At 46.0% G+C, this 12,358-nt stretch overlaps 1 long non-coding RNA gene across 1 annotated transcript; it reads right to left on the reverse strand.

Annotated features, from left to right (window-relative positions):
- Nucleotides 1–7,040: 7,040 nt before the first annotated feature.
- Nucleotides 7,041–11,634, reverse strand: LOC131487920 (uncharacterized). Its single transcript, XR_009250007.1, has 2 exons — nucleotides 10,505–11,634; nucleotides 7,041–10,183 (listed from the first exon to the last, which is right to left on the reverse strand). It is a non-coding gene; the product is annotated as an uncharacterized LOC131487920 (long non-coding RNA).
- Nucleotides 11,635–12,358: the final 724 nt, after the last annotated feature.

A 12,358-nucleotide genomic window follows, 5' to 3' on the forward strand; every position in this document is an offset into this window, starting at 1 on the left:
TCAGTTTTCTGACCCAGAATTGTCCTTCTCAAAACCAAGATAGAATCCCTCCGTCCGTAAGACCAGAGAGGAGTCATTCTTGAAAAGGATGATTAAGGGAGAATTTGCAAAGCATCTCTGACCCAGCCCTTGTCGTGGAGGCAGGTCAAGAGCCCAAGGGTCCCTGGGGAGAGCGCGGCTGGGACAGCCAGAGGAGCAGGACGGGAGATGACGGCCACTTCTTGCTGGCTGAGCACCTCACTGTCTCTCCCCACCCCCCACCCCCGGCCCCCTGCCGTGATACCAGCCCTTGGCCTGTCAGCCAGGTTACTGACTGTCACAGCATCACTCCCAAGAAGGCACTGAGGCTGAAAATTAGGCAGCCTGAGAACTCCACACAGCGCGAGGCTGCCTCCGAGGGCGTGCCACTGGTCTCAGCCATCTGTACACCAGCTCCAGGTACCCGGCTCTGGGAAGCCACTTCCCGGGCTCGATTCCAGCCCGTCCTGTCCTCACTTGGCCCCGGGACCTTTTTCTCACTGCTAGTGCTTGACTGGCAAATCCTTTCCGTGCCTTCGGTGCCGCAAACTCTGCACAGATTTCTGCTCTGCAGCTTTCCTAATGGTTGTGTGTGCTGCCCCCCTCAGGAAACCCAGGGGTCCCCTGTCACAGAATGAAGGACAGAATGCACCACCCCGTTGGGGTCCTTTCCGCAGGAGCCGGACTCCTGTTCAGTATCGAATCTTCAGGGCGTATAAAAATAATTCGATAGTAACACTATTTTGTGACTGAAACCCTTAAACCGGCAAGACAAGACTTTCCTTAAAGAGTTGAACGACAGAATTGAAATCCTGGACTCTAGAAGCCTATTCTCCACCTCCAGCTTCTACAGGACATCTCAGACACTCAAGCACTTTGGACATGAAGGGTCAGCTCTGACCCGGCTTCCTCTCATGAGAATATTTCAGACCATTGGTAAAAATAAGAAACCTCTGTTCTTATTAGAATAATGGAATAATAAGCTTTCCTGTTTGGAGTAATGGACTGGTAAGCTTTATACCGGTTATATATATACTGGTAAGTTCATACCGGTTAATTTGTAAAAGAAATTCCATTTACACACGGGCTGGAATTACAACATATCAGTCACCGAAATCAATTCATAGACAGCCTAACGCGAAATTTAGCTGTGTTTCGGTCTTCATTTTACATAATAGTCTATCAGCGGTGGCCAAAACGATACTTTACCGTTATGATTGTATTTTATTTAATTACTAAGGCCAAGTATAAAATCTGAGCGCCCTCAATCCCCCGAGATACTGACACACTGGGGAAAATACATCTCTACCTACCTACCTACACAGAAATTGAAACAAATATAAGCAGTGCTTCTGCACAAGAGTGATTTTAGAAAATAGAAATGCCGTTCATATTGAATTCCGCAGGAAGTATTTCACAGTTGATCGAGACAAAGTAAATGTCATACTGAGAATAGAGATTTGGTAAAATGACAATCTTATTACATAAGATTTTCCTAGAAGTCTTTGTGTTAGGGGCGCCTGGGTGGCGCAGTCGGTTAAGCGTCCGACTTCAGCCAGGTCACGATCTCGCAGTCTGTGAGTTCGAGCCCCGCGTCAGGCTCTGGGCTGATGGCTCGGAGCCTGGAGCCTGTTTCCGATTCTGTGTCTCCCTCTCTCTCTGCCCCTCCCCCGTTCATGCTCTGTCTCTCTCTGTCCCAAAAATAAAAATAAAAAAACGTTGAAAAAAAAATTTAAAAAAAAGAAGTCTTTGTGTTACTTTATTATTAAATCAGTATTTTCTTTTGTTTTTTTAAAAAATACCTTTATTGATATATAGTACTGATACATACCATAATACTTACATACCATCCAACTGACCTATTTTAAGTGTACAATTCAATGAGCTTTAGCAAATGTACAGAGTTAGGCAACTGGCACCACAATCTAAGTTTAGACCATTTCCATCACCCTAAAAAAAATCAAAACCCTTTTCTAGCGATAATTATTCCCTATCCTCACTCCCTGCCCCAGGCAACCATTACTCGACTTTTGGTCTCTGAATATTTGCTGTTTGAGGGTAATTCATATAAATAGGAAAATGCTAAGTGTTTTTCTTTGTCTGGCTTCTTTCACTGACCATAACGTGTCTGAGGTTCATCCATGTTGTAGCACAGGCCAGTCCTTTGTTCCTTTTAACGGCTCAATACTATTCCATTGTATGGATATGCCACATTCTGTTTAACCATTCTTTAGTTGATGGGTATTTGGGTTATTTCCACATTTGGACTATTGTGGATAATGATGCTACGAACACTCACGTACAAGTCTTTGTGCGGACGTGTGTTTTAATTTTTCCTGGTTAGACACCTAACCAATGGAATTTTTGGATCCTGTTGTAAGTCTATGTTTAACTTCTAAAGGAACTTTTAAACTGTTTTCCAAAGTAGTCACACCATTTTGCATTCCCAGCGGCAACTTAGAAGGGTACCAGTTTCTCCAGATCCTCGCCAACACTTGATATCGTTTTCTTTTTGATTCTAGCCATTCCAGGGGGTAAGAAAAGGGAGCTCATTGTGGTTTTGATTTGTATTTCTCCCTGAATTTTTGAATCCTTAAATTCATCCAAGGTCAACATTTAAGACTTTATGAATGCTTTTTTTTGGGGGGGGGGGATCACACTTCCATTTTGAAGTCATCAACTCTGTTTCCTTGAAATGGTATGAAATACAAAAGGTATACAAATCCATAGACTACTTGTAATCAAGATTCACTCAATCAGGGAAAGCCTAAAAAAATTACGCAATGCTACAGGTATTAAGAAGAATGGATTAAAATGAAGGAAAATAAGGAAGATTGCTTTTATCATCCAGTGTTATATCACATTATGAGTAAAAAAATAAGAGGGTAAAAAATTTTTTTTTCATTTTAAAAAACTAAAAAAATTAAAAGGTGATAGAAAAAAATTGGTTTGGGATCGGGGAAAATTCAGCCAACACAATCTCACCGACTGCTGTTCCTAAAAGGCTTGTCTGTGTCTTTTCTGCGAATAACACACTTTTCATAGGTATGTTTTCTGTGTATGACTTTACTAGCTAACATTTGCCAAGCACTCCTAAGTGCCAGGAACCGAGCGTGTTTGCACGCGTGTCGTGGGTATTTTTTGAATGTTAGCAAGCCCACATGGAAAATACTTTTGCTATCCCTATGTGGCCGACGACGAAACACAACTTTACAGGGTACGTAACTTGAGCAAAGGCACACGGTGGCCAAACTAGCAGAACGTTAAGTCACTGGTCCAGGTTTGCACTCGTGCTGCTCAGCTTTTTTGGCAACCGATGGGTGGCCGTGTGACTCTTCACACGTCCTTACACACGTCAAATTCTTCGTTGCCCTGTGTTTCTTTCTCTGGCTTTGTTGCATTAACAGCATGAATGTGTTACTTAGCCCGTTAGAGCTGTTCCTTCTGGCCATCACTCTTGCCTGAGGCTCGTGTGTAAGCCTTCTGGCCACACTCGGGGTGTCCAGGAAGCAAGGAGGGCCTGGCCTCCCCAGATTGGGGCTATGATGCAGCTGCTGTTACACCACCTTTAACTCAGCAGCTCTCCCCGATTCAAGAAAGCAAGTGACGGGGTGCCTGGGTGGTTCAGTCGGCTGGGCATCCAACTTCGGCGCAGGTCATGATTTCCCAGTCCGTGAGTTCGAGCCCCGCGTTGGGCTCTGTGCTGATGGCTCAGGGCCTGGAGCCTGCTTCAGATTCTGTGTCTCCCTCTCTCTGCCCCTCCCCCTGCTGATGCTCTGTCTCAAAACTTAATAAACATTAAAAAAAATTGAAAAAATTAAAAAAGAAAGCAAGTGAGCTAGAAGCCAATTATAAGAAGAGTAACTTCGAATCCATGTTAATTTGTAAAAAATATCAAATAAGTGACATCAGTGCCAGCTTCTACGACTTACGCTATTATTAATATAAACTGACACGCACCCAGCATGACATGACGGTTGAGTGTGAAAGGGATACCATGAATGCCAGAGGCTATCAATTATAGTCACTAAGTGACATATCAGAAATGTGAGGCACACATACCTTTATCTCCATTATCCCACATTATTCTGTTGCATGCCTCATATTTATGATGCATCACTTGTAGACTATAATAAAGTTGCAGTTATAATTACACATGGGTCCATTTTATGATGTCAGGTTTGGTTTTTTTCACCATGAACGTTACTACCAAAACCTTTGACCAAGTCAGTCATAAAACGCATCAATTACGTACAGAAAATTAAAGAAATCGTTAGACTGGGTTTTCTACTGTGCTGTGAACTTTCTGCCTTAGAGGTAGCCAGGGGAACCCAACGTTACACATGTGTGATCATTTAATAATCCTTTTGAAAGTAATGATGATGATTATATGGGATGTAGGCTATAATGATAGAGCCCCTAATGTAGTAATTAATACAAGGAAACTCAAAGACCCAGTTGTTACTCCTCTTTGAGACAGCGGTTACTATCCCTTTATGATATTTTTCACAGATTGTTTAGACTTTCTATGCTTTTTTTTAAGCTTGTTTGTTTGCTTGTTTATTTATTTAGAAAGAGATGGAGCACAAGTTGGGGAGGGCAGAGAGAAAGAGGGAGAGAGAGAGAATCCCAAGCAGGCTCTGCCGTGCCAGCGCAGAGCCCGACGCGGGGCCCGAACCCACAAACCATGAGATCATGACCTGAGCCGTAATCAAGAGTCAGGCGCTTAACCTACTAAGCCACCCAGGCGCCCCCAGACTTTCTCCGCTTCTAATTCAGGAACGGTAAATCACTACAGTAGCAAGCACGGAAGTTTGTTTCAACAAAAGATGCCTCCTTCTTTTGTGCTTCCCATAGTGGTTTAGAAAGGCTCCTCCTACAACCATAATAAAATACCTAGCAGTCTCTTATTAAGTACTCTCACCTCGGAGCCAGAGAAAAAGGGAAGGGAAGCCGCTACGAGACACGAAGTCCTGCACCAAAGCTCATACACCTTATCCAAGAGAGTCTGCTTTCTCTGATTCCAGAGACCGTTTGAAAAGGCTCCGTTGTGTATTTGACAGCCCGCAACTATTCAGCAAATATTTAATGCACACTAAAGGGATGCGGGCCTTAGGCTGGCGCTGGAACAACCTCGGCAAGGGTGTGTCCCTGCCTCTTAGGGGCTGACAATGTCGAGGGCAGGAAATGCCAAGTATTCAAGCAACTGTATGCGGAGGCAGAGAAAAATGAATGCTACGGAATAAACATACATAAGATGGCAGGGGTCACCCAGTTGGGCTAAGGGAAGGCTTCATGGAAGAGGGAGCATTTGGGCTAGGGCTGGAAACGTGGCTCTGTACTCCAGGCAGAAAGTAGGGCACGAACAGGCACAGAGGCAGCACAGCACAAAATGCGGTTCGGGACCAGCAAGTCGGCGGTGGTGGTGGAGGAGGGAGAGTCAAGCTACAAACATGTCTGGTTGCACTGAACGGAAAGTTATTGTAAGAAAATCCACCTAAGAGGTATCTGCAGACGGGAAATGCAGACCAGTGGACTCCACGGGGACTGGAATTGGGAAGTTAGAAATGAAGGGCTCCTACCCCATTTTCCACGGAGCCCCACTCTCTCCTGCTTTTCTGCGTGGTTCTTGCTGCATGTCTGTTTCACCCTCCTGCCTCTCTCTGCAGACCAGCCCATCTGCATGAAGAACGCCAGCATGCGAGTGGCATGAGCCTGACTTGTGAAATAAACAACTTTGTAAGACTTTCTGTCCCAGTCAGGTGTTGTCAGGAGCAGTATAAAAGCTTGTGTCTCTCGCACTGTCAGTAAATCCAGAGGCACGGCGTGCTGGGGTGTCAGGCCCCAGGCTCCTCCTATCTCATTGCTCTGCCAGGCGTGGTTTCCATTGCAACGAGCCCCCCCGCTCCAGATGCCATCCAAGCTCCAGCCATCATGTCCACCTTTCAGCCGACAGAAGGGAGGAAGGGGAGGAGAGCACACTCTCCTTCTGAGAACACTTTCTGGAAATGGCACGTACCACAGCTGCTTATTTAGGATGACCATGGGATGTGCCAGGTCAGAGTGAAAGAGGTTTATGCTGGGATGGCAGGCATAAACTAGGACCCCCCTGCAGCTACGGGGAAGAAGTTATATATGAGCAGGTATACACAGATTCCACCGGCCAGAACTTGGTCATGTGGCCACAGCCGTCAGGGAGGCTGCACGTACCCTCCTTACCCCGTGCAGCCATGTGCCCGCTGGAACCCGGGAAAAGGCAGGATGAATATCCAATTAGTATCTGTCTCTGCCACAAGTACCCTTTGACACCCAGCAAATTTCCTGGTTGGAATGTGGAAGTTGTCACAGTCTATGGACTGGATTCTTGTAGGTCAGTCTTCTCCCCTAGTGCAACCACGTGTGGACAGGAAGAGGGAACGAGGGCAGGAATTTGGGTCTGGATGGCTCCCCTTTCACGGGTGGAAGAAGGGGCCTGGGCAAAGCAGGCAAACTGACTGACCTGTCAACTCCAGTAGGTTACAGATATATCGAAGAGGGTGGTAAATGCTAGAGCAGACGCTCACAATCCAATTGAGCAGGTGGATGAGGGAACCCGCCAGAAGGAAATGGGGGGGGGGGGGCGCTGAAGCTTTACTCAAACAAGGTTAGCCCGGCTGCAGTGTGAGGGCTGATTTGTAACAAGGACATTTGGAGAGCAGCAGTCTCCTTAAACAACCCCTGCATTAGGCCAGGTGAGACTGAACTTGACTTTGAGCAGAACGTGAGAAGGTGGGGAGAACTATAAAGCTAGATAGCAGGGTACCAACAATAAGGGGACACTGACAGTATTATGGCAAGAGAGGAGTGAGAAAACCTATGACAAGCAGAAGTTTCAAGTTCAAAACGACTGCAGTTTGGTACAGTGGCACTTGATACAGGCACGACTATATTATACAGCACCATATAACAATGGATGGTCATAATGATGCCCTTGTTCTTTAAGAAACTCATCATACCATGTTTCAGGATGCAATACGCTGTAATACGTTATATAAGACGCTTTTATTCAACGTGGTTAGAAGTTCTGTGTGTTTCTGGAAGGTATGCTTAGGTATCTGGAAGATTCTCTCATGCAAAACATCGTATTTCCTGAATAATAATTAAATGAGACCTCACTGTACCTAAGGCAAACATGTTGTCAAATGCATATTACAGTACAGCACTTAGATTGTTTGATTACACTTACCCTTCCGACCATCAGAGCAAAACCGTGGCCCTGGCAACCCAGGTTCAGTATTCTAAAACCTCAGCCCCATGCATGTATAAAACTCACTAAAAAGAAGTCGAGCCTCTTATCGTGGAAATGCGGTTAAATAATACCTGAAGCCTTCACGTGTCACAAGACCCTCAACATCAGTTCTAGGTAAATCATACCTATTGAAAGGTGTGTGTTTCCAACTGAAAGGCTAGAGTTGACAGGACTCTCTTCCCAAAGACCGATTTCCAAAAGATTTCAGTCCGTGGAGAGAAAATATGGAGTACTAGAATGAAAACGCCATGAAGGACATATGCAGAAAACTATGGCTACCTCCTTTGCTTGCACGGAGAAATAACACACAACTAGTGATGCCCAGTGTTACGCTCGAAATGGAAAGAAATACACATGTGGAAACTTAAGAGGGGGCCTCTTGGGTAACTTTGAAAAAAACTGGGAAAACTAGGCTGGGATGGTTGAAAGTAAACACACACAAAGAAGCTTCTAGAAACTTGAGCCCCTGCATCTGACTGCTGAAGCATTCCTCCATTTCTAATGGGGATGTTTTTTTTCAACCTGCCTCACAGATTATTTTTGACTTAGCCAAGCAGGGAGCCTATTCTAAAGCCTCCCAATTTGAAAATCACGGAAGCTTTATAAAGTCCCCCACCTGCACCTCTCTTTAGGAACACAGTCCTTTCTTCTCTATAAAGGATGAAAACCTCCAGCATATAAAAACTTTGTTAGGCTGTCACTATCAATAGGGCAAAAAAAATAATAATAACCGTTGACAAAGAAGAGACAAATTGCATCTTCGAGTAAGTTTTCTTGAAGCTCTTGTTAAAAGCTATAACCTCCGACGTTAACTAAATTTAACCCATCCTGACCCTCACGGTGGCCCTTAACCTCTTCTTTCTTCTGCTTCCTGTGGCTGCTGGAGACAACGGGCCCAGTCCTTGGAAAAGCGTTCTCTGTAGCACACAAAAGGCCCAGCCTTCCCGCTACCCCGCCAGGAGGCCCCGGATCAACCGAGGGGTCAGCACCTGTGCGGAGAAGCAGGTGACAGTGGACCGCCAGCGTCCGTCCCGAGCGAGCTGTAAGAGTGTCTACCCTTCAGCCACCACGCTGCAGTTTCAGGCATTCAAGCCACTGCGGTTCAGGTTTTCTTTGTGAACGCAGACTTTAAACAAATTAACCTATTGCTGTTCAACTGACTGTAAAATTAATAGATTTACTGTTGCAAAAAAAGAAAGAAAGAAAGAAGAAATACTGAGAGCTTTCACTTCCACTTTGGTAAGGTCACGGATGCGTCCTAAGCTGCCAACAAAACAGCCCCGAAAATCTTTGCAGCAGAACCTAGCAACTTTAAGGGAGGGGGTGGGGGGGGGGCAGGCAAACAATGAAACGTACAGTGGAAATCTTCCCGACCCGGTGAGCATGTTAAAACTTCACATCTGACGAGCTTCTCAAAGTGAGAGGACAAATCTCGTTACTAACATTGTAGTTGCCGGCAGTCCTGCCTTCCTTAAAGAGCGTAGCTAGAAAATCTCACGTGTCGGCAAACATTAGTGGGTGTTATTTAAAATGTAAAATGCGAAGAACTTGGTCCTGTCGTGCTTGGATTTACCCAGTACGCATTGTACCTTCTGCAAAGCTTCCCACGCCAGCTGTTGGCACTTTAGCATCACGTCCTATGACGGGAATGGGAATTACGTTCATGAAGGGTCTCGTTTTTCCAGTGGGGTCTCTCGAGGCTATTTTCTGCTTCGTTCAGTGGCACAAGACTTTTCACAGGAGATAAATGGATCTTCCCGATAGACCTCTCTTTTATTCGGCAGACCTGAAAGCTTTCCAAAACTTTATTACAACAGGCCATTCCTTGTAGATGAATTTATCTCACTTGTCCGCAACCGCCATCATGTTTTAGTAATTGGTGCCATCATTTTCTGACAAGAGGAATGATTAGTCTGGAGTCTAATGTTATGGGCAAGTTTGCACGTGGTCAACGTATTCTGAATCTAGCAACAGTTGGGGAGGACAGAAAGGGTTTTCACGCAGATGTTCTCCGGCTCTCCTGGGGAATCGGCACACGCAGCCCCGTGATGGATTTAGGCTGAAGGAAGAGATTCGTTCCCTCAGTCTTTCAAAACAGTGAAATGAGCTCCTACGGAAGGCTGAATCTCCCTGCCTCGGAGTTTTCCCTTCTTAAGTGTGTGAACGTGTACACGCCGGGAATAGATGAATCACAGTTCCCCCTGGGGGTCACCAGTAGAGCTCCGGTGAGAAGGTTTCCAGCTTTCGTGTGTTGTGGTAACGGGCACGTGGTACTGGGCCGAGGGGATCTTCAAGGTGTCTTTGACGAGTTAGCTCACACTCACCCACGCCCCCTTGCGCACCTCGCTTTCCGTGCCCCTCTTGACAAGCTTGTAAACACGGATTAAGGACAGCGTGGACCCTCTTAGCGGTTAAGAAGGCACCGTAATGAGAAAGTTGCCACCACTTAAGACAACTGCCATCCCCTAGATTTAGTAGGGACTACGTAGGATCTCACACACGATGGACTTCAATTCCCCTATTTTCACCAAACTGTCCTGATGAGAGCTTACGATGTAATGTTGGAGGGGATACACAAGCTAGCCGTGATCCGTTAACAACTAGGTGTCGAAGCATATGCTGAATGTGTGAAGCCGCGCAGGCTTTGAGTCACCTATGTGACCTCAGAGTAAACACAGGATTTCATTAGTGGAAGATCAGCCTCTTAAAGTTATTGTCTGTAGTGACTGTGGCATCACGACAGAGTCGAGGGTTAATCACTTTTTGAAGAAATCGCCTGCAGAATAATTACTTTGTGGAGTGGGTACGTTGCGCCCCGGTGACCTCAGGCCGAGACTGTCTCCAGGGGCTTCTCTGTTCCAAAGATTCCCACCATGCCTGTGGAGAGAGGGGATTTTCAAGGCGAGGGGCGGAATTTCCCTTTAATCCTTTCTCAGAGCAAAACACCAATGTACACATTGTGTGAGAAACCGTGTCATTTGGGGACCAACCATGGGAATTAATGGGGAAATTACTCTGTGGAGGAAAATGCAAAAGTTTTAGAGTCCCCTGGATTTGAGTTTTATTACTTCTGTTTGGGTTTTTGGTTTTGGTTTTTGTAAATTATGGGTAGAAACAATAGCAACTGAGAACGTGTGTAAGTTCCTGAGAGCCCTAGAGGCCATAAATACAGGAAGGGGACCCAAGCGAGCCAGTTACCTGCTTTACTATCTTTATTCAAGGGTCTCCAAAATCTGCCACCACGGAGCTGAATCCAAGACTCCCAGTGACTTTTTAAAAGCTGCCGCATCTCATTTCAGCTGGAGGTCAAGGCCGAGTTCAAGAGAAGAGATTTAGAACAAAACAAACAAAAAAGCTTCTCTCTGAGGGCATGTCTGCAATGTGTGTATTTTCCGGCTCATCTGCTTCCAGGAACACTAAAGTGCCTCCTTCTTGAGATATCTGATGACGACAGTCTAGGAAACTTCTCGAATCATCTACGCCGGACACATAGCCTTCAAAGAGGGGATACCAACGGGGTCCTGGCAGGTAGCTCCAGTTACCTAACGATTACTTCGTGTGAATTCATTCAAATTGCAACCGTACCAAATTTCAAGTCCTTAATTTGGGCACTAAAGCCCTTTAATCTTACGTATTTCACAAATACCTTCACAGACTTGTAACCCCCCTGCTTCCTTAGTTGAGTCTAGCAGTGGAAGGAATATTTAGTATTAAGACTACCAACTCTGGCTTCAGGCTGCCTGCATTCCTTTATTCTTTTTTTTTTTTAGTTTATTTACTTTGAGAGGGAGACAGAGCCCATGAGCAGGGGAGAGGCAGAGAGAGTGGGAGAGAATTTCAAGCAGATTCTGTGCCGCTGTGGGGCTCAGACCCAATGACCGTGAGATCGTGACCTGAGCCAAGGTCAAGAGCCAGATGTTTGACTCTGCTACTGGTACATGACCTTGGCTGAACCTCTTTATGCTTCAGTTCTCTCATCTGTGGAACAGGGTGAGATGCTTGTATTGAGGATTAAGTGATTTGAGAGAAGTAAAATGCTTAGAACGGTGCCTGACAGGTAAATTCTATAAATGGGCATATGCATAATTGTTGAGCACCTACCCACGGTATCCCCTAGTCACTCTATCCCCGTATCTACACTAAACAAATTCAGATCTTGGTATTATGGAATAATTTTGGTAGAGTAACAGGAATCTCTAACTCTTCTGGTGTAACTTGGAAATGGCCAACGTGCAAATACTAACCGTGGACTTCGGGCCACCTACACGCTGTTTCTGGGTTTCCCACTTCACTATTTCAACAAAATAGTCAGCACGTAAGATGCCAGACACTGGGACAGAAACTTGGGCCTCTGCTCTCAAGGAGCTACTTAAAGCTGAACTAGTGTTTTGATCTGCAATAAAGCAGGTAAAATCGGATTCAAGAAGTCATTTAACGAGAACAGAGCAATGTGTTGGCGGGGCTATAACATCCTCTAAACGTAGTTTGCTCCCAATACGGTAAATTCCCTAACGATGTAGCTTCACTAAGTCACGACGGCAGATTTCCACCGGGCGCTGAGCAATTTCCGATCGAAGACGAGGTGAGAGGGCAGGAAACTGACACCCACAGAGCAGCCTCGCGGACAAGCAGGTGACACCGGGGAGCACCCGACTGCACCCGAGTTTTGGGACCGCCCCACGAACTCCGGACAAACCACTTCACCACCACCGGCCCGTTTTCGCCTTCGTAAAACCGACGGCCTGCCGGAAGCTCTCCCAGTTACATCCATTGAATCTCACACGCCCGGCCCCATCTCCGGATCTGTCTCCTGGGACCCAGCGCTCGGGAACCTAAGACGGCCTTTTATTTCCCGGATGTTTGCTCACCTGCAAACCGGGGGCAGTGCTCCTTAAATCACGGCAACTACAAGAACACTGACGAAATATTTTAGTCGACGTTAAATTAAAAGAGAGGAGGCGCAGGAACCGCCCCTCGCCCTCCGCACTTTCTGTCGGAGGACCTCTGCCCGCCAGCTGGAAGGCGCTCCTCCCTACGTCACCTTTCCTTTAA

Source organism: Neofelis nebulosa, chromosome 1, assembly GCF_028018385.1.
Source record: "Neofelis nebulosa isolate mNeoNeb1 chromosome 1, mNeoNeb1.pri, whole genome shotgun sequence".
Lineage (NCBI taxonomy): Eukaryota > Metazoa > Chordata > Mammalia > Carnivora > Felidae > Neofelis > Neofelis nebulosa.